The 18,952-nt window shown below is 51.9% G+C and overlaps 1 protein-coding gene and 2 long non-coding RNA genes across 8 annotated transcripts in view; 2 read left to right on the forward strand and 1 right to left on the reverse strand.

Annotated features, from left to right (window-relative positions):
- IQSEC1 (IQ motif and Sec7 domain ArfGEF 1) overlaps positions 1–18,952 on the reverse strand; it is a 460,032-nt gene that overhangs the window by 262,882 nt on the left and 178,198 nt on the right. The gene's annotated exons all lie outside the window — the stretch shown is intronic.
- On the forward strand, positions 5,949–7,034 carry LOC128314853 (uncharacterized). Its single transcript, XR_008296988.1, has 2 exons — positions 5,949–6,438; positions 6,808–7,034. It is a non-coding gene; the product is annotated as an uncharacterized LOC128314853 (long non-coding RNA).
- LOC128314856 (uncharacterized) lies at positions 10,152–14,836 on the forward strand. Its single transcript, XR_008296991.1, has 3 exons — positions 10,152–10,420; positions 12,874–13,026; positions 14,210–14,836. It is a non-coding gene; the product is annotated as an uncharacterized LOC128314856 (long non-coding RNA).

An 18,952-nucleotide genomic window follows, 5' to 3' on the forward strand; every position in this document is an offset into this window, starting at 1 on the left:
TTAGTGAAATGGATAAAAACATAGGATCCAACGATCTGTTACCTACAAGGGACTCAGACCCAAAGACACAAAAAAGTTGAACATGAAAGGAAGGAAAAAGATAATCCATGCAAATAGCAGCCAAAAGAAAGGGTGGAGTGGCTGTAATAATACCAGACAAAACAGACGTTAAATCAGAAAATGTTACAAGAGACAAAGAAGGACATTTTATATGAATTAAGAGGTTCAGTACAGCAAGAAGAAAAAATGAGAAACATTTACACACATAATGAGAGGCCATTATCGACAGAACTGAAGGGAAAAATAGTTCTATAATAATCGTTGGAGCCTTCCATATCCCACTGTCAATAATGGACAGGACAACCAGACAGAAGGTAAGTAAGGACACAGAGGATTTGAAGAACACGACAGCCCAACCAGCTCTAACAGACGGGCATGGGACCCCACCCAACAATAACGGCACGCGGGACCTTCTCTGAGACAGTCTTTGCATTAAGTCACGAGTTAAATCTCAGTAGATTTTACAAGATAGATATCATACAAAGTATCTTTTCCAACCACAAGAAGATGAAGTCAGAAATGGGTAACAGAAAGAAGAGTGGAAAATTTAAAAAGCTGTGAAAACTGAAAACACACTCTCAAAGAACCAATGTGTCGAAGAAGAAATCACAGTGGAATGCGAAAATACGTAGAGGTGAAGGGAAATGAAACACGACGCGTCAAAACTCCTGGAAAACAACAAAGCAGTGGCGAGGGGGAAATTTATAGCTGTAAGCGCTCACAGTAAACATCAAGACAGATCTTAAATCAACACCATAGACGTGCAACTTAAGAAACTAGAAAAAGCCAAAGGTAGCAAAGGGAAGGAAATAATAAAGATTAGAGCAGAGATAAATGAAACAGAGGCTAGAAAAACGAAAGAGAAAATCAATGGACCCAAGAGCTGGTCCTTTGAAAACACCAAACTGCCAGCCGGATTGCCGATGGAGGCAGAGAAGACTCAATGACTGCATTGCCACTGACTCCTTACAGACGTAGAAAGGGTTAGAGTGCTATCGGCAAGTGTATTCCAGCTAATTGGAGAATCCAGATACAATGGACCAATTTCTAGACCTAGAAAACCTACCAAGACTAAATCACAAAGAAAGAGAAAATCGGAAGAGATTCGTACATAACTAGGGAGGAGACTGAGGCTGTAATCGAAGATCACTTGACCAAAAAGCCCCGGGTCTGACAGCCTCAACGGTGAATTCTACCAAACATTGGAAGAATTGACACCAATCTTCTCAAACTCTTCCAAAAAATTCAGGAAAGAACACTTCCTAACTAATTCTATCAGGCCGGCATTGCTTTGATGCACCCTAAATATCTCTGGGCCACCTTCCAGTCACCAGAGGAGTTTTCTAAAATATCGAGCCAGATGAGTTATTTTCTCAGTAACAAAAGAGACCTTTCCCTTGTCTGTGGAAAGAGAGGACCAGCAGTGTCTCCAGAATCAGGCTGAACATCTATGGACCTCTTCTGAGAGCCTGTGTCCACATCGGATGGGCCACACGGCAGACTGGACACAGCTGAAGCGGGGCAGGGGGTGGGGTGGGGAGGGGAAAATTCACGGAGGTAACCTGGGCTTCAGTTGGTCTGTCAGCTGCTTTGACTGCTTTGGGCATCTTTGAATACAACAAGCCATGTCCTCGTTGGACACGGGGAAAGGACAATCTATCTGCACATCCAGCCCTATGGGCTGGAGTCTCCCAAACGAGGCCATCGTTTGTTTTTGGCAACTCTGCTCCACCACAATATTCATCAGACTCCTGAGAAAGACGACCGATGAAGGGATCCATAAATGGTAAGACCATCTCGCACTTAGCTGTGTTTTGTAAAAGGGACATATTAGGAAACTGGGCCTTTAAGGTTTTGCTTGCACCCTGTTTGTGGAATGGTACGTGTGTCTATGTATGTTGTAAATGTGAGATAGTTTCTCTACCTCCGGGTGGTGGTTGTGAAAATGAATTTGTAAAAGTGCTCTACTTAGTCGGTTTGAAGGCAAGTGCTTGTAAGAACTGGGTGTCCTAGGGGCGCCTGGGTGGCTCGGTCGGTTAAGCGTGTGACTTCAGACCAGGTCATGATCTTGTGGTCTGTGGGTTCGAGCCCCACGTAGGGCTCTGTGCGGAGGGCTCAGAGCCTGGAGCCTGCTTGAGATTCTGTGTCTCCCTCTCTCTCTAATCCTCCCCCATTCACACTCTCTCTCTCTCTGTCTCTCTCTCTCTCTCAAAAGTAAATAAACATTAAAAAAATTAAAAGAAAAAAAAGAACTGGGCGTTCTAAAACTCAGAAAGATAGAAACTAACCCCAGGTGTCTTTCAAGTTCAAGTGATCTTGGAAAATATTTGGTACGAAAGCTGATGTAACGTTGTTTGTTTCGTGAAAATGGGCATAAGTCTTTAGAATTGCCAACATTAAATATGATAGTTTCACTCTGCTTGTGTTTCCTGTAAGTCAAACCAGCTGTTGGCGTTGTGACTGTCACAAAATGTGATGGAAAAGAAAAAGACGTTAGAGCCCTGTCCAATGGCTTCTGAAGCTTTACAGGCAAGCGAAGGACAGACAGACAGATGTAAATAATTTTAACAAATGTAATTAAGCCTACTTGAAAAAATAAGGGAAAAAATTCTGTATTTAGTGAAAGTGAGACTGGTTATTCAAAGAGGGAAAACTTGGGGTACCTGGGTGGCTCAGTCTGTTGAGCATCCCGCTCCTGACCTCTGCGCAAGTCATAATCCCAGAGTTGTGGGATTGAGCCCCGTGTCAGGCTCCAAGTGGAGCCTGCTTGAGATTCTCTCTCTGTGTGTCTCTCTGTGTCTCTCTCTCCCCCCCTCCCCCGCTTGTGCTCTCTCTCTCTCTCTCTCTCAAACAAAATTTAAAAAAAAACAAAGAGGGGAAAACGTAGGACAAAATCTGAAGGAATGCGAAAGGGAAAATTGCAGAAGGTTTGCGAGAAGGGAATCTTTCGAAAGAAATGCTATGCATGGTCGGGGCCGAGATTCTGGAGTTTCGCATGTAAGAAACAAGTTTATGAGGGCAGCGATCGACCGCCGGGGAAGAGAAGGGGGAGGCAGAGAACGATGTCAGGCAGAAGTTGAGCAGTGACACGTCAACGGAAGCCTTAGCCGACTCTCTGAGCAGTCCCGAAAGTTGGACTGCCCTTCGGAAGCATCCAAACTTAGGTGAAAGGGGCTGGCTCTTCGTAAGCGTCTTTGGATGTGACCAGCTGGGCAGCGGGCAATGCCCTTGGCAAGGCCGCTGTCAACAGTCTCGGCGGTCCCTGATGATGTCTGAGCGTCAAAGGCTGTAGGCAGCATTGCTATGGCTGGGAGACCTGGGTTCCTGCCGGAGATTCTGGTCAGCACATCCCAACACCCGTCACACGGACTCAGACCCATGCAGTGCCCTGGATGTCCTTGTCCAAATAAGTATGTATCAACGTGAGAGGTGACACGGAGGAAGAAAGAAGGGCCTGCATATCTTTTTAAAAATTCATCTTGTTGCAACGAATGAGTTTTAATATCCAAAGTACAGCGGTATAAGACTGGAATTTGGGTGTTCTCGCTGTTCATGTGACAGAGGCTTCTTAGATGATGGGTCCAAATTATCAACAGAGGTTTTTCTTTATCTTTAATCTGCCTAGTAAAACAAAGTTTCTATGTCTTGTCTTTGTTAGGTCTTTGCTTACTTAAGAAAGTTGAATCTGCTCAGTGTTAAGAGAGCTAAGGTTTGCTCACAGCTCCATTTACCTTGCTGTCTGCATTTACCTTGAGAATCTCTTCTTGCCATCCTGGCTAAATAAGTATCCTGTTTTGTAATGATCTGTAATCCTATTTAGGCACGTGTTTTGAAACCTTCTGGTATTTCACCAACTTCCAAAACCCAGCTTGGGAATGGAAGTCTTTTTGACGAATTAGGCTTATTCCCTGGTGTGTCAAATGACATGGGAGGCATCATCAAATAAGCGATGAGGAACCTTCTTAGGCTTTGTTGTATGGGTGATCGCTCTAAGTGTCCTAGAGATTTTATAAGATTCCTAAGGTTTTCATATGTCCTGGTATAGCGTCATCGCTTGTAATCCTAACTACTGAAGTATCGTGTGTCACAGAATCTCCCTGCCAGCTGCACTGCATTGACAAATACAGCTCTCTGATCCCTTCAGGATCATAAAGCTAAGCTTAGTAAGAATTCCCGGAACTAATGGGGAAACTGCTTTCAAACAGACACTTGTGTAAACATTGCTGGTCCTCTAATGTTTGCTCTTCTAAATTTCAGTCTGCCCATGACATTTGGCAGACGTTTGGTAAGTAATTTCTTCATAAACAGATAGGAAACATTTATCCCTTTCTCCCTACCTGGTACCACCAGAATTCAAAACTCTCAGGGAGTATTCTCGTACTTTCACGGCAGTGTATTTATTTGCAGAAGGTCGATACGAATCCGTTCTCCTTGCAACAGGACGCCACTGGAAACATTGGCCGTGTTGCCAAGGCTTTGACTGGAATGTCATAGTTGAGGGAGCTATGCCTAGACTCAGCTACAATCAGAGAGCTTTAAGGAGCTAATTAAGGTTGACTTTGCCGAGCCAAAGAAGCCCCTTGGAAAACTTGCCTCGTACCTTGCTTACAAAGTTTCCAGCAGCCCTACCAGGTGAATAAGGAAGGTTGTCACTTCCTGGCAGGTGCAGGAACCTCAGGGTATTTGGGGGATCTCGAGAAGAGAGGGAGCCACCCACACCTATAGGTATGGCAGGCAAAGGCTGATGGCCAGTATGTGGCTTGGCTTCTTTAGCCTGACAAGGCTGTTAAAAGTTCAATCTGACATTCCTTACGAAAAGTTCCAGCGAAGCAGATTGAACAACCAAACACCTGTATGACCAATCACCGTTGTGATGGCGCTTGTGTAAACAGGCCCAGCTTCAACTGGACAATTTCACAAACAAATGTGTCCTAATCTGGCTATCTTTGGTGGAGATGAGGGTGGTTTCAGACAGAGCGATTGTTCCAGTAACACACCTGTGAAAATGTAAGATCATAGTTCCGATGAACCGTCTTGGAGGGTTCGTTGGTTGTCTATACACCTGGGCTGGGTCCTGAATTCTTCTGGTTTCCTTGAATATCTGACCCTGACTCTCCAAACTAAGGTTTCCAGTTTTCTCCCACTGTGTTGACTGGAAGCACTGAGAGCGAACACTGCTTTTCCCTGAAGCCCCGCAAACCGAAGCCAGACCACCCGAGGTACACGTGAGAGTAAGTGGCCCGGTGATCCAAGGGCCACTCAGAAAGATCACCAGAGACACACGGATAGCTGAACAAGCTGATCGCAGCCATCCCGACTGGACAAGCTGCCATCGGAGCATCCAGACGTGGACGTGTTCACGGATGGGGACAGTGTCACGGGTCAAAGACAAGGAAGAGCTGGGTGCAGTGGTGACCCATCAGCTATCGTCCGCTGCGGAAGACGCCACAAAGTGGACCGACTGCCCAAGGGAACCATGCTGGCAGCCCGTCAAAGACTCCAAGACCCTCTGGAAGAGCTTCCGTGCCAAAGATAGACTTAACTACATATCAACCCCAACGTCCCTTGGAGGACCAAAGAGGAGTTAAGTAAGGAGTGGGGGTTTGGACACCGCGCTGGCATTGACACCGGCTGGAAATAGAATGAATCCTTACCCTAGAGCATCTGATGAAAGAAATAATTAGCCACATTCCTCGAAGCACCCGTTATGGGAAAGATGCCACTCTCCAGTGGATCCAGAAGTATACTGCGGGCTCCGATTTCAGCGAAATGCTACAAAAGGCAACGCTTGTGCGAAAAACAATCCTAAGACTGGGTGCCCACAAGTTCTCAAGGGTGTACAACTGAGACGCCCCAAACCTGGGGAAGACCGGCACGCAGCCTTTCTAGGCTTGGAGTGCTGCTAATAATTCAGCGTGACAATGGAGTGACAACCACAGCGTCCAAGGCCTTGGGCATTCAGTGGAAATCACACGCTTCCTGGAGACACCGAGAGAGTGGAAAAAGGGAAAAAAATGAACTTGGCAAAGCTCTGCCAAGAAACCCACTTCACTTGGGAACAACCCGTGCCATCTGCCCTGCTTTGGGAAAGAGTGGTCTCTAGAAGAGGGCTTGGTTTCAGCCCCTGTGGAATGTTATATGGAAGACTTTCTATGTTCTTTTCATGACCTAGGAGTTGCTGGCGGGGCTCCCACCAGCGATTTGGATACTATCAGGTACATCCAGGGCCTGACTTTGCTTCCGGCAGGCTGATGTACCTCACAGATGTGTCTTCACGCTGCCTGAGTCCCTTGGTGACATCCAAAGGTGTCACTAAAGATGTCACTAAAGACCTGAAGAGCGGGAGCCCAGAGGACCAGCTCCAGCCTCACTGGACAGGTCAGACCCTGCGAGGTGCCATTGACCCCCCACTCCCCCGAGACTACAGGGAATTGAGCCGTGGATTCACACTTGAATGACAAGAATCCACAGGTTCCCTACACCTGTCAGCAGGGAGGAGGTCGAAAGGGACCCTGCTCAGACCAGTGAGCCTGTGCCGGACCTGAACCTCTGACGCAGGGGAACTGGTGCAAGGGAATCAGGCCATGAGGACAACATGCTACCTATTGTTCTCCAGTACCCCTAAAACCCTAGACACAACATGGTACAGGAACTATCGACCAAAGTACAAAAATCCCGGTAATGCAGAACATTCCTTTCCACCCCAACGTTTCCACTAGTCTCACCCCAGTCTTCACCCCACCTCAGCAGGAAGTAACGGCCGCGGCCGGGTCGTGGTCCCAATACCCACAAGAATGAGGACGGATCAAAAGACCCTGGGGACTGAAAAGGGTAACCAAAGGGTTAGCAGCCGCAACTTTGTACCCTGACCTTTTTCCTTCGCCACTAAGTACCCCTGACTCTCCTCCTCTAGGGAGGTGGATGTGAGGCTCGCCCTCCTGCCTTGCAAGAATAAACTCTTGCTTTGCTTTATACTCCGTGTCTCAGTGATGGTCTTTATGCGCATCAGGCAGATGAACTTGGGTCCACTACATACGGCAGGCACTCAGTAAAGACCGCTGAACCCACGTGGACTCTGACGCTTGGAGAGTTCAGTGTCTGGTCCGTGGTGACACAGGTAGGATGAGGAGAAGGGTTTGATTTCAGAACTGTAGTGCCTCTACTCCCATCCACAGTGCTAAGAAGTTTCTGCTCTCCTCCCAAGGCCACCTGCTCAGCCCTCGGCACAGCACCTCCGTGGCCCCAGCCCCGGTCCCTGCCTTGGAGCCAGCTCCCCATTCCGACCTGGAGGTGACGGACAGCTCAGCCCTGTTTACCCAGCGCCACCAACATCCCAGCCTCATCTGCCAACTTTGGCCATTTTCATACCACCTCGCACACAAAATAAATCGCACGCTCCCACTTTGGGTTTGGGGGGAGAAAAGGCCCAGTCAGTTAATTACAAAGGCTGCCTCGCCTTGGCACGGGGTGGTGGGAGAGGTTCACAGGAAAACGGATTAATTTGGACTCATTGCTTTCCCTTCCACGTCCTCGTTCCAATTAAGACAACACTTGTAACCAAGCCCACCTTCTCCAGAAGCAGCCCCCACACTCCCCAAACAAGCAGTCCTCAGGTTTCACTGGCTGGCTGCTCAGGGTCCCGAGAAGCTTGCTGGGACCTTTGGAAAATGCCAGTCAGGGTTTTAGGATTCTTGTGCCAGGGGTGGGGGGTGGGGGGTGGGGGGATCTACGGGAACTGCTTGGTTCGGTGTTTCTGAGCTCACACTGGTGAGCTGGGCACAGCCGAATACTGGACGCTGGCCTGCTTGGACAGAGGCTGGGTGTCCAGGCTGCCTGCTGGAATCACGCGGGAAGGGGGCAAAATTCAGAGTCTCCGGCCCCGCCCCCGACCCTACGGAGTCAGACACGTCAAGGACAAGGCCTGGAAATCTGTACCTTCCACAGGCACCAAGGACAGGACCTGGAAAGGCTTTGGGTGGGAAGTCTCAGATCTGCATTTGAAAGCCGTGTTGTCTAGGGAAGCTGTTCAGCATTTCTCTACCCCAGTCTCCCAGAGCTCAAACACTGGGGCGCACCATAACCCTCGTGAACGGGTGGGGTTGGTTGTACAGGTGCGGCGAGGCCCCGACCCACGGCGGACACTCATTACGTGGTACTGATTCCTATCAGTGAACATGACTGTGTTCGTTTCAAGGGGTTGATGAGAAGCAAAAGGTGATGCCTTGGTGCTGCGGAAAGTCCTTGTGCCTTAACTACAGCATCAGCACTGGCCCCGGGCCCTCCACGCAGCTAATCATTCCTTCAGACTCCAAACTCTGCATCACTCTTCTTGTCCCACCTCCCCCCGCCACCCCCACCCCGAACCCCCTGAAACCAGTAAATCATTATCATTAGAAGGTCCAAAGTTGGGAGCCTCCACAGGCTCCTTCGGAATGGAGTGAAAACCAGACGCACACCCCCCGGGAACAAGGGAGCCAAGTCCTAGGTCTGCAACATGGTCAAAACCGAGTCGTTTCGTTTGTGGAAAATGAATACATCTGAGTTTGCACCTGTCTCGCCCGGGGGAAAAGGAGCGCGCGCACCATCGCAAACGGGCGTCTCCCGGCAAAACCCGTTCCCTGCTGCTCCGGGAGGCTCAGACTGCCAGAAAGGCTGCGGCCTTCAAAACCTGTTTCATGCGGTTTGTCCATTTTTGGGCTGTTTCAGCTGTCCCATTCTGTTGGAAGCCTGGTTTTGAACATCAAATGGGTTGTGTTTCTCCAGCAAATTTCAAGGAATGCCAGGGGATCCTGGAACTGGGTCCCACATTACAAGCAGATGCTCCCTTCACACCTGAATCTCCTCCCCATGACCCCAGAACGTGTGGGTCACCCCTCTGCTTTCTGAATACAAAAACGGGGAGGGGGTTGGAGCTCTTTCTAGGGATGAGAAAATGACACGTGTTTCTCTTGATGTCAACATTGCCGTGGCCAATGAACTTGCAGTGCAGGGGTAACACTCGGAATGTCTAACCAGATGGGCCCGTTAGCACCTGTTGTGCCCAGAGGGCTGTGGCAATGGAGGAAAGGCTGGGAGAGCCGTCCTAGCTGGCCAGCAGCCTTGCAACGGCCTCCCACTCTGTCCCGGCTGTTGCAAGCACGGATTCAGAACATGTACCCAGATGATGGAGCTGGAAGTTGCGGGAAGCTAACTTCCTGTCAGTGTGCAATGGCTCAGGCAGCGATGAGCCCCCATCCCTGGGAAGGTGCAAGCAGGAGCTGATCCTCTAGCGGGGACGTAACAGGAATGCTGAACTACACGGTGCGCTCTGCCTCTTCCATGTGTTACAGCTCTCACGACCACGTGCTGGGAGTGAGAATCCCACTTCATGGACTCACAGACCCTTCTCCCTTCTGGAGTGCGTTTCCACAGAAATGCCGTGCACAGACCTGCGGCACCTCCCTGCATCGTCCCCGTGGTCCTGGGTGGCTACCATCCACCATCCACGCCAGGCCTGGCACACGCTGCCTCACTGCGAGGACTGGGCCACGCCTCACTCAGTCGTTGACATAACTGGCCGCTTCTGAGAAGGCGCTGTATCGAGTCACAAGGGTTAGCAAACTAGTTCAAGGTAATTTATGACCCTGGGATGCTCGGGTTTCTAAATACAACAGACCACTACAAACTGCAAAAGCTTCAAGCTCTGTCCCCAAGGGAGACTGCCCGGCCCAGCCCGGGGCAATGGTGCTGATGCCAGGTGGGCAGGACGAGCTGCCACACTAGCAGGCCTGGCTGGCTTAACTCACTATGAGCCCCAGGGAGGCACTCCTGGAGGCCTGGTGAAGACCGCTCCCCGCCCCCCCCTGCTTCCCCCCCCCCCCCCCCCGCCGCCATTCTTCCCTCCCTTGTCTCTGGTATGCATGAGAAGGTGATGAAGATTTTTCTCCTGCGCTGTGATGGCACCGAAACCACAGTGCATTCGGGGGTGCTACATCCTAGTTGGCTTCTCTTTTTTAATGCTAATAATATTGATTTTGGGTACAGTGGATCTCAGGCGAGGGAAACTCCAATAAGCGAAAGCCGACTATAGCCAAACGTGGCTCATATTTCTTTTTCCCTCAGGGTTGGCCGGTCCTGCCTGCCTTTCCATCTGCCCAGTACTGGCCTTGAACACCCGGAATGGCTTCTCTGCACGCTCTCCTGTGGGCTGCCTTCCCGCCTTGGTGCTGGCGCCCAGAGCTTGAGACCCATTTCTGACTGCAAGAGGACTGTGGTCTCTGCCCTTGCTCCGCTGAGCTCTGGCTGCCGCCTGCATCCAGCATCCGTTCCCAGCACCCCCCGTCCCGGCTCCAGGCCGAGCTCATCTGGGGCCTGCTACCAGGTACAGTGACCCTCCCCTTCCCTTGCAGACATCAACTGTGAGTCAGCACTGAATGCAGGTCCCCAGTACACCATACCTTGCCAGCCTCACCCTCAGTGCACACTCCCAGCTAGGAGTAGGGATTCGGGGTGAGTGAGACACAGCCCCGTCCTCAGGCCTTGGCCTTTCTGACTCAGGAGGCTGACATACACATGCACCAATGAGGGACACAAGTACACTGTCTTCTGTGACGGGGGGAGGGGGGTGAGCCTGGGAGAGCCCAGAAGAAGCCTGGAGGGCTTCCTGGAAGAGGTGGTGCCAAAGGTGTGCGATGTTCCATATGATCTCCGCAGTCCTTGGGTGTAAACATCCCAGAGAAAGACACCTCCATGGGGACTGTTGAGTCTATTGCTACCGGCTAGGTGGCATTTGGTGACAAAGTAACAAATGGTCTGAGCTTCCTCTGCTTAGTCCTGGATTGTTGGGGGTCTGGTTTCTTCAGGGTGACAGAGACACAGCCATGGCTGACTGTTCTGGGGCCTGGCTCCTGCCTTGCTCCTCTCTCCAGAACACGGGACACTGCGGTTGACCCCTAAACAGCTCTGTTCCTCCACCCCCCTGTCTCCGTACCCTTTGCACTATGATGGGGCAGCTCTTCCCATCAGGGGTGGGGTCTAGATCCTCCCGCTTTGAATCTGCGCTGGCTCCGTGACTTGCTCTGGCCGACAGAATGTGGTGGAAATGATGCCGTGCCAATTTCAGGCGTAGGCCTCAAAGAGCCTCGTGGCCTTGCGTGCCCACCCTCTCGGGACCCTGGCACCACCATGTGCAGAAGCCCAGACGGCCTCCTGGAAGCATGGGACACGTGTAGCCTACTCACCACCGCCCCAGTCGCCCCGGCCAACAGCCAGCCGGCAATGAGCCGACCCCTGCCATTGACCACACATGCTTGAGGGAGCCCGGAAGACCTGCCCGACCAGCTAGCTGCTCAGCTAAGTCAATAGTTGGTGCAAGCCGCTACGTTTCGGGGTGGTTATTCCGCAGCAGAAACTAACTGATCCCGGCATCCCAGCATTCCGGGCAGGATGCACAGGCTGCAGGATCTATAGGCAGAGGCCTGGCTGCAGACAGATGGACTGGCCGGCCTCGGGACCGTCACCTGGCCCTCATGTTTGCTGTCACCTGGGTTCCGCTCTACAGCTAGGATCTACAGTCAGCACAGTTACGACCAAGGTATAGTTGGCCCGGGAGTGGCTGCGCCTAAGCCATCTGGCCTCCTCTACAGTTTCCTGGACCTACCCAGGGCCTTCCAGCCGCTTTCCATGACACTCCAGGTGAAACCCAAATGCCTCACCATCCCACACGATGCTCCTTACTCCCACCCTGCCCCCAGCTTTGCGCCTCTCACTGCACTCCAGACACACCTGCCTCCAACCCCTGAGACCCAACCTGACCTCCGGGCCTTTGCATGTGCAGCTCTCCTGGCTAGCATGCTCTTCCCGGATACCTGCACGGCTCCCCCCCGTTTCCTTCAGGCTCTGACCCAGTAGGTTTGTTAAACAAACCCGAGATCACAGATCATTCTTCCCGAACGGCCTGTGTCACTCCCTGCACACCCCTCCCGCTTTATTTCTTTTCAGAGCAATTAGCACGACTGGGTGCAAAAGTGTCCACATTGTGAGACATCCAGTGGGAGCCAGCGAAGGTTAGGAAGGGAGGGTGGGATGCTGAGAAAGACGTCGGCGTTGGGACCTTCATAGCATACAGCCACTGGCTGGGAGCCGATGTGTCCTGAAGCAGCCTGGCACCCCCACTGCCAGACAAACAGCAGAGACACTGTTGGCGGTGCTTCAGCCACATGTAGGAGCCGGTATCGCACTCGGCAGCACAAGCCCAGATTTATGGCCATGGCATAACTGCTTACAAGTGTCATGCAGGTGACACATGTTTGTCAAAAACACCTCGTCTTGAGGTGGCCACAGAGAGCAGCTCCCTGGAACACAAGAGGCTTCGCAAAGCAAGGCGTCCCTGGGGCTCCTGCCTTCTGAAACCCCTTAATCGAGGGCCCAGCATTTAGGGCCGTTCTCAGAGTTTCTAGAGCCTACAAAAGAGAGAAGTCTCTAACTGGAGCTGGGACTCCCCGGCCGCAAACAGGAGCAACACCGGCTGGCCTGGCTCAGCCTCGGAAGCCGGGGAGGGCACCCTCCAGGGCCAAGGAGGCCCAGGGCAGGCCCAGACCCACCATGGATCCAGGGTTCAGGGACAAAGCTCTTCTGCACTCCGTGAGGGGCCCCATGGCAGACCCATCCCCGGGTCCTGGACCAGTCACCAGGAGGGAGAGCTAGGGCCTGGTCGGGGTCCAAAGGGACCATGCAGTCTCGTGGTGAAGAGCGTGGAGTCTGGAGCCTCATAACGGCTCTGAGCCTCAGCTTCCGCATCTATAAGATGAGTGTAAAAACAGTGTCTCCTCACAGGGTGGCGAGGACCCCACGGAATGCTCAGACCGGGCCCCGGCACATCACAAATGCTGCCGAAGTGAGTTGTCATCCACATCATCAGAGGCCATGACTCTGCATCACTCAGAGCAAGGGTGGAGCCTTCCCGGCAAGGATTCGACTCTGTTCCAGGTTTGAGGGTGCTGGCGTACTGCTCCCAGGGCTCTCCCTCCCCTTACCGGGCAAGGAGCCGGTGGGGAGTGAGAGGTAGGAGTTAAACCTCAGCTCCTTCATCATCAAAATGACAGCAGGAGGGGTGAGGCAGGGGTGAGAAGCAGAGGTGGCAGGAGGTTTTCAGGCCCCCAGGAACAATGTGCCCAAATGGCTTTCACACCGGCTCAGGGGAGCCCATGGGATGGAAACGGAAACGCAGGCTGTCATGTCCGATCCCTCCACCGACAGCCCCAGGGTCCTGGGTCCCAACCCACCAGCCCTACTGTGCACAGCCAGACACCAAGAGGAAGGAACACAGAACCCGCCTTCAGAGAATCGGAGACAGACTCCACGTTGGGGTCACCCAACACGGTCGTTGTGTGGCCATTACAAACTCAACCCTCCTCTGTGCTCCTGTTTCCTCATCCTCACAAAACATCCATGGATGGGGCGCCTGGGTGACTCCGTCGGTTAAGCGTCTGACTCTCGCTGTCAGCCCAGGTCACGTTCTCACAGTCAGGGGACCGAGCCCCACATCGGGCTCTGCACTGACAGCATGGAGCCTGCTTAGGATTTTCTCTGTCTCTGCCCCTTCCCCACTCTCTCTCTCTCTCCTTCTCAAAAAACGATAAAGAAAGAAACATAGAAAAATAATCCATACACGGCTACACAGGGCCTCCTGGGGCACCTGCACGTACCAGGGATCGCAATGGTAGAAAGAGGGAGAGGGGAGAACACGCGGACAGCAGGCATGAATGACTGCAGGTGTACTACAAATGATCCGAGATCTGAAGAGCTCAATACTTAGGAGTTTTTAAAAGGCTTCTTGACATGTGACTGGAGAAAGGCGGCCCAGTTAGTAAACGGTGCTGGGACATCGGAACCCATTCCAGACACATTAAAAATCTATATTTGAAAGAGAGAAGTTGAAGAGGGGGATATTCTGGGGGAATATCTTTGCAAACTTGGCGTTGGGAACAATTTCTTTACCAAGGTGTTAAAAGCTCAGCAAGCATAAAAAAAAATCGACAGGTTTGACTGCAGTAAAATGTAAATTTCCTTTCACCAAATGACGGGTGAAAAGACAAATCACTAAAAGTATATGTACAACTAGCAAAGGATCAGTATCCAGAATACATAAAGAAGTCCTACAAATCCACAGGAAGAAGAGAGGCAATGAGCAAAAAGACCACAGCAGGCATGTCGTAGAGGAGGAAACGGAGTGCACAGATGAACGCGGGAAAAGCTGCCCGATGTCACGAGGATGCAGGGAAGTGCAAGGTAAGGTCCCCGTGAGAGATTTCACATCCATCAGGCTCACAGTGAGGAAGACATGTGACATCTGACAGCACCGAGGGTCTGAGAGGATGTAGATCAGCTGGCACCCACGGTTGACGAGTGTGAAACCTGGTCTGGCCACACTGAAAACCGCTTTGGCCTTTTCTTGTTAGGTTGACCAGTCCCATACCTTAGCACCCTGCAAATCCACTCCCAGGAGCCACACAAGGCACACCCAAGAAGAGTTCGTCGCAGCACTGTTCGCAAGAGGAGGGGGAGAGAGGAAGTGACCCAGATACTCACTGACAGGGCAATGCAAAAAGAAATTGTAGCACAGTCACACCATTTCTTTCCACACCGGTGACAGCAAACTCCAGCTACACAGCAGCACAGCTCAAGCTCAGAGAGAGGGAAATGTTGAGTACAAAAATGCAAATTTTAGAGATCTACATACAGAGAGCAAGTTTTTAGAGCTTGAGAACAAAGAAGCAAATTAATGTTTAGGCTTATTCAGTCGGCCTGTGAGCAAGAGAATGGCAAACAAACAAACACCAAATTGCAGAGAGGGGTGACCTCCAGGCAAGGAGAAGATGGAAGTGACTGGGAATGTTCTAGTTCTGGAGTTGAGCTGCGGGCCCACGGAGGTCCATTGTCCCACCATCCTTCATAATGCACGAAACACACGAAGTATTACAACAGAACAGAGGCAAAGGGGAAAAACAAGAAGAGAAACATGGTGTGGGTCCAGACACATCCACTATGATTTCCTTGTCACAACACATAGTTGACTGTTTTCACGTGGTGTCACGGGGGGTACCAAGAGTTCTGTCGAGAGGCCAGAGCGGGAAGTGAAAGGACAGGCAATTGGACGAGGGCATTCTTCCCTCTGGGCCTCAGTTTCTCCATATGCAAAATGAGGGGGTGTACCAGGAGTGGCAAATGGCTGGCGTGCATAACCCAGGTCTCCCCTTCCTCACCCGCTGCGGACACTACTCATGGATTGCAGCACTGTTTCACATGGAGCACAGACACGCAGCGTTGGGCTCCGCAGCTGGGCCCTGCAGCCTGCCGGGGATGCCAGTCTGAGAGGGCACACTAAGTGATACCTATGTGCTGATCTGGAGAGATCCAGATCCCTCCCGCTGTGGCCTGGAAGGTTCTGAAGCCTCACCAGCAGGCACTAGCTAGTCTGAGAGGCAGGGGCCCTAGGGAGGAGCCGACTGGCTTTGGAACTGACCCTAGCCGGACCCTGGCAGCGTGCAGCCTCAGCTTCTACACTGCCCACGCCTGTGGCCTCTGCTCCGCCGCGGGGGGGCCCCTAGCCCCCCCCATCATCTGACCAGAGCCCGTGCTCCCATCCGTCGGGTGGGCAGGCTCACGTCTACGCTCTGCGGGTGAGCTCTGCTGGACCTGAAAACGGCAAGACGGGCGGAGGGCCAGGCAGGAGCTCAGCATCACCCTCTAGCCCAGAGAGCCGTGGAAGCGGCCCCGTTGTGCCAGATTCAACCAGCTCTCTGAGGCAGGAGGAGGGCATTCCTTTCACCACCGCCTAGGCCTGCCTGGGCCTGCAGGCCTTTGCTCCTCTGCTCCCTTCCATACCTGCCCCCCTGCCCCCGCCTGTCTCCTCTTCCTCCGCTTCTGGTCCCAGCTCACAAGACTTCTCCTTGGTTGTGCTATTCCATCTACCTCCCACCCCCCCCTCCCCCCAGTGAGGGCTGACGTCCCTTCCTCTAGACAACCACCACACAGAGGTCAGCTTTTCTGAGGAGAGCTTGTGTGCTGGGTCTGGTCCAGTTTCTGTGGGTGTCTGTCCCCTCCAGTATGGGGAGCCCAGCAGGGTCCACCTCACAACCCGCATGAAAATAATACCAGCAAACAGCCACAATTCCTTGGAATCAATGGGCTCCGCCGAGAACTGTCCACCTACTGCCTAAGCCACACAGCCAGTGAGGTTGGCAGTCGGGGAATGGTACCTCCCTCCCTATTCCAACAGCGAGAAACTCAAGGGCCACAGAGGGGGGTGACTTTTCCAGCATCACTGCCCACCCTCCAACCTTTGGGAGGCTGAGAAGCTTTTCTGTCATGTCCCATCAGGGCCCTCAAACCCCAGGAAACACCTCACTTCCCCAGAGCAGGGGCCTGCTGAGTGACCACAGCCCCTAATCATGGAGCATCTGGTTTCATCCTGGTCCCTGAGGATTCTTTTCACAACAAGAGCACGCGGAGAGACATCATACCCAGGGACGTGATGCTTCGGCGATTCGTCTCTCTTTCATTTTGTTCACCTGACACACGTTTTAAATGACTACTGGGCTGTGTACACAGGAAGCCTTGATTCACTAGAAAGAACCGTGGTGGGTTTTCTTAGAAGACAAAGTCAGGAATTTAAGGCATCCAGACGTGTCCAATGAGCAGAGTGGAGACAAAGATGTCTCTCCCGCTGCTGTGTCCGGGAACACAGCTGCCCACACACACCCACCACACCCTCGGATCAGAGCCTGCCACTGATATCCACGGTGTGAAAGGGCTTGGAACCCACTGTCATCGTTATCACCATCCCTCGACCCCAAGAAGCCAACACCATGAGCTTGCAAAGGCACTCCAACAGGAACGCTCACTTGTGTTCCCAGGAATACACACAGACGCCAGATATTTACTTCTGGTTCCAACTTCTCCTGGGTTCATCCTCTTTCAAGTCCTGGAAACTCTGGGCACCACTTCTTGCCCTACAATCCCTCCATCAGATCCCCCCATCGCCCACTCTCCCAGGAAGCTCCCCCCACCTGGACACCTCCAAAATCTCCTCAAAGCCATCTCTGACTCCCCCTCTTCCTTGCCTCCTCGCTGGCCTCTTTACACTAATTTCTGCTACAACGATCATAATGGGTTCAAATGCTGCTGCTTGCACACCTATCTCCCCCATCACGGGGCAGGTTGTGGGAGCAGGGCGCAGGGCTGATGTACCCCCTTACCTCCAGCCCCTCAGCATGGGCCCGGGCACATTGGTGGGGGGTGGAGTAGGGCCTCAAAGAAGCATGATCTAAATCCCTGGGCTCTGTTTTCCTCCAACTGAGAGTGCAGTGAAAGAGCTCTAATGACAAAGAAGGTAAATTCTAGGTATTCTGAACAGGGATCAGGCAATCCTTTCCTGAGTACTTCACAGCGAAGCCAACACCTCATTGGTGAGTAACTGTCAACTGCCCAACAGTGGGAGTGAAGAACTTTCCCAGCAGAGAGAGAGTCACAGACAAATGTTGTAAGGAGGGAGGGAGCAACTTGTGTAAGGACCGAAAGGCCAGTGGTGCCTCAGCAAAGCAATGGGGCGATGGGCAAGAGTTCATGGATTATGGGTATCGGGTAGGTTAGGATGGGTTACGCTGCCTAACACACAATTCTCTAGATCTCAGTGGCCTACAATAACGTTTCTTTATGTCTCAGACTACATGCACATGTGGCTCTCCTTCGTCTCCTCTCCCCTCTGCACTCAGGTTGACAGAGCAGGCTGTCTCTATCTGGAATATTGCCATCGTCGTGGAAAAAGGAAAAGAAAAGTGGTAACTTACTCACTGGTTCTTAACGCGTGTGCTCACATCTGTTTCCACTGTTCAGCAGCCCCTCTGCCATGCCTGAGGACAACATGGGCCGTGCTGTATAATCCTCCAACCGAGCAGGGCACTTGGATACAGGGCACCGAATGTGGGGGAGTGGTAATCCATTTCCACACCGTGCTTATGATTTTGACGTCTTTCCTAGGATCAGTGAAATCTGTTGAATAAACTGTTCATTTCTAAAAATCCCTCTGGCTGTAGTGAGAGACACAGATTGGAAATGGGCAAGGGTGGGATTCGGGAGAAAATTCAGGAGGCTGCCTCAGTTTCCCAGGCAAAAAGAAGAATAGTGCTTTCCACTAGGGTCATGGCAGTGGAAATGGGGAGAAGCCAAGAGATTTAAAAGATGGAAGGGTCTAGTGATGTACAAAGAGGAGCAGAGGTGAGTGAATGTGTGACCCCAGAATGGCCAAAAGATACAGCAGGCTTGGCTTCGCATGTATTAAACAGTTGCTGGCTCCCATCTTTGGGGAGGACCAGCTACTCTATTCTCTGCCTGTCCTTGGGCTGTCTATGTTCTCCTAAGAAATCTCCCTTCTTGCTTGAAAAAAAAGGCTGAGCTAAATAAAGATGGGAAGACAGGGATGTGGTGAACAGCCGAGTGAGCCGACAAATGAGTGACACAGTGACCAGGGGAATTCATTCATGTCTCCAAGTGTTCAAAGAGTGAAGAGAAACTAGACTCAACCGGAAGAAAAAGAAAGTCCTCCCACTGGGCATGCCTCAAAAGGATCCCTCACCTCTAGTGACACATCAGGCATCTTTCTTCTTCCACGGGGCTATGACCAATTTCGGCTATAACAGAGAAAGGGGAGTGGGTGAGAGAAGAAGAAGGGAGGGACAGGGAGGCAGAGGAAGGATGGGCTCCATGGACATATAGCAACCTCTATAGAACCCTTCCTCTCCTCCGTGTGGCCTCCCTCCCTATGCTTCCTTTTCAGAGTTCCAGACTTGACTTTCTTTGGTGGGAGGGCCTGGGATTCACAAACACCTCAAAAGAGAATTTCTGTAGCAGGAGC

This window comes from Acinonyx jubatus, chromosome A2, assembly GCF_027475565.1.
Source record: "Acinonyx jubatus isolate Ajub_Pintada_27869175 chromosome A2, VMU_Ajub_asm_v1.0, whole genome shotgun sequence".
Classification (NCBI taxonomy): domain Eukaryota; kingdom Metazoa; phylum Chordata; class Mammalia; order Carnivora; family Felidae; genus Acinonyx; species Acinonyx jubatus.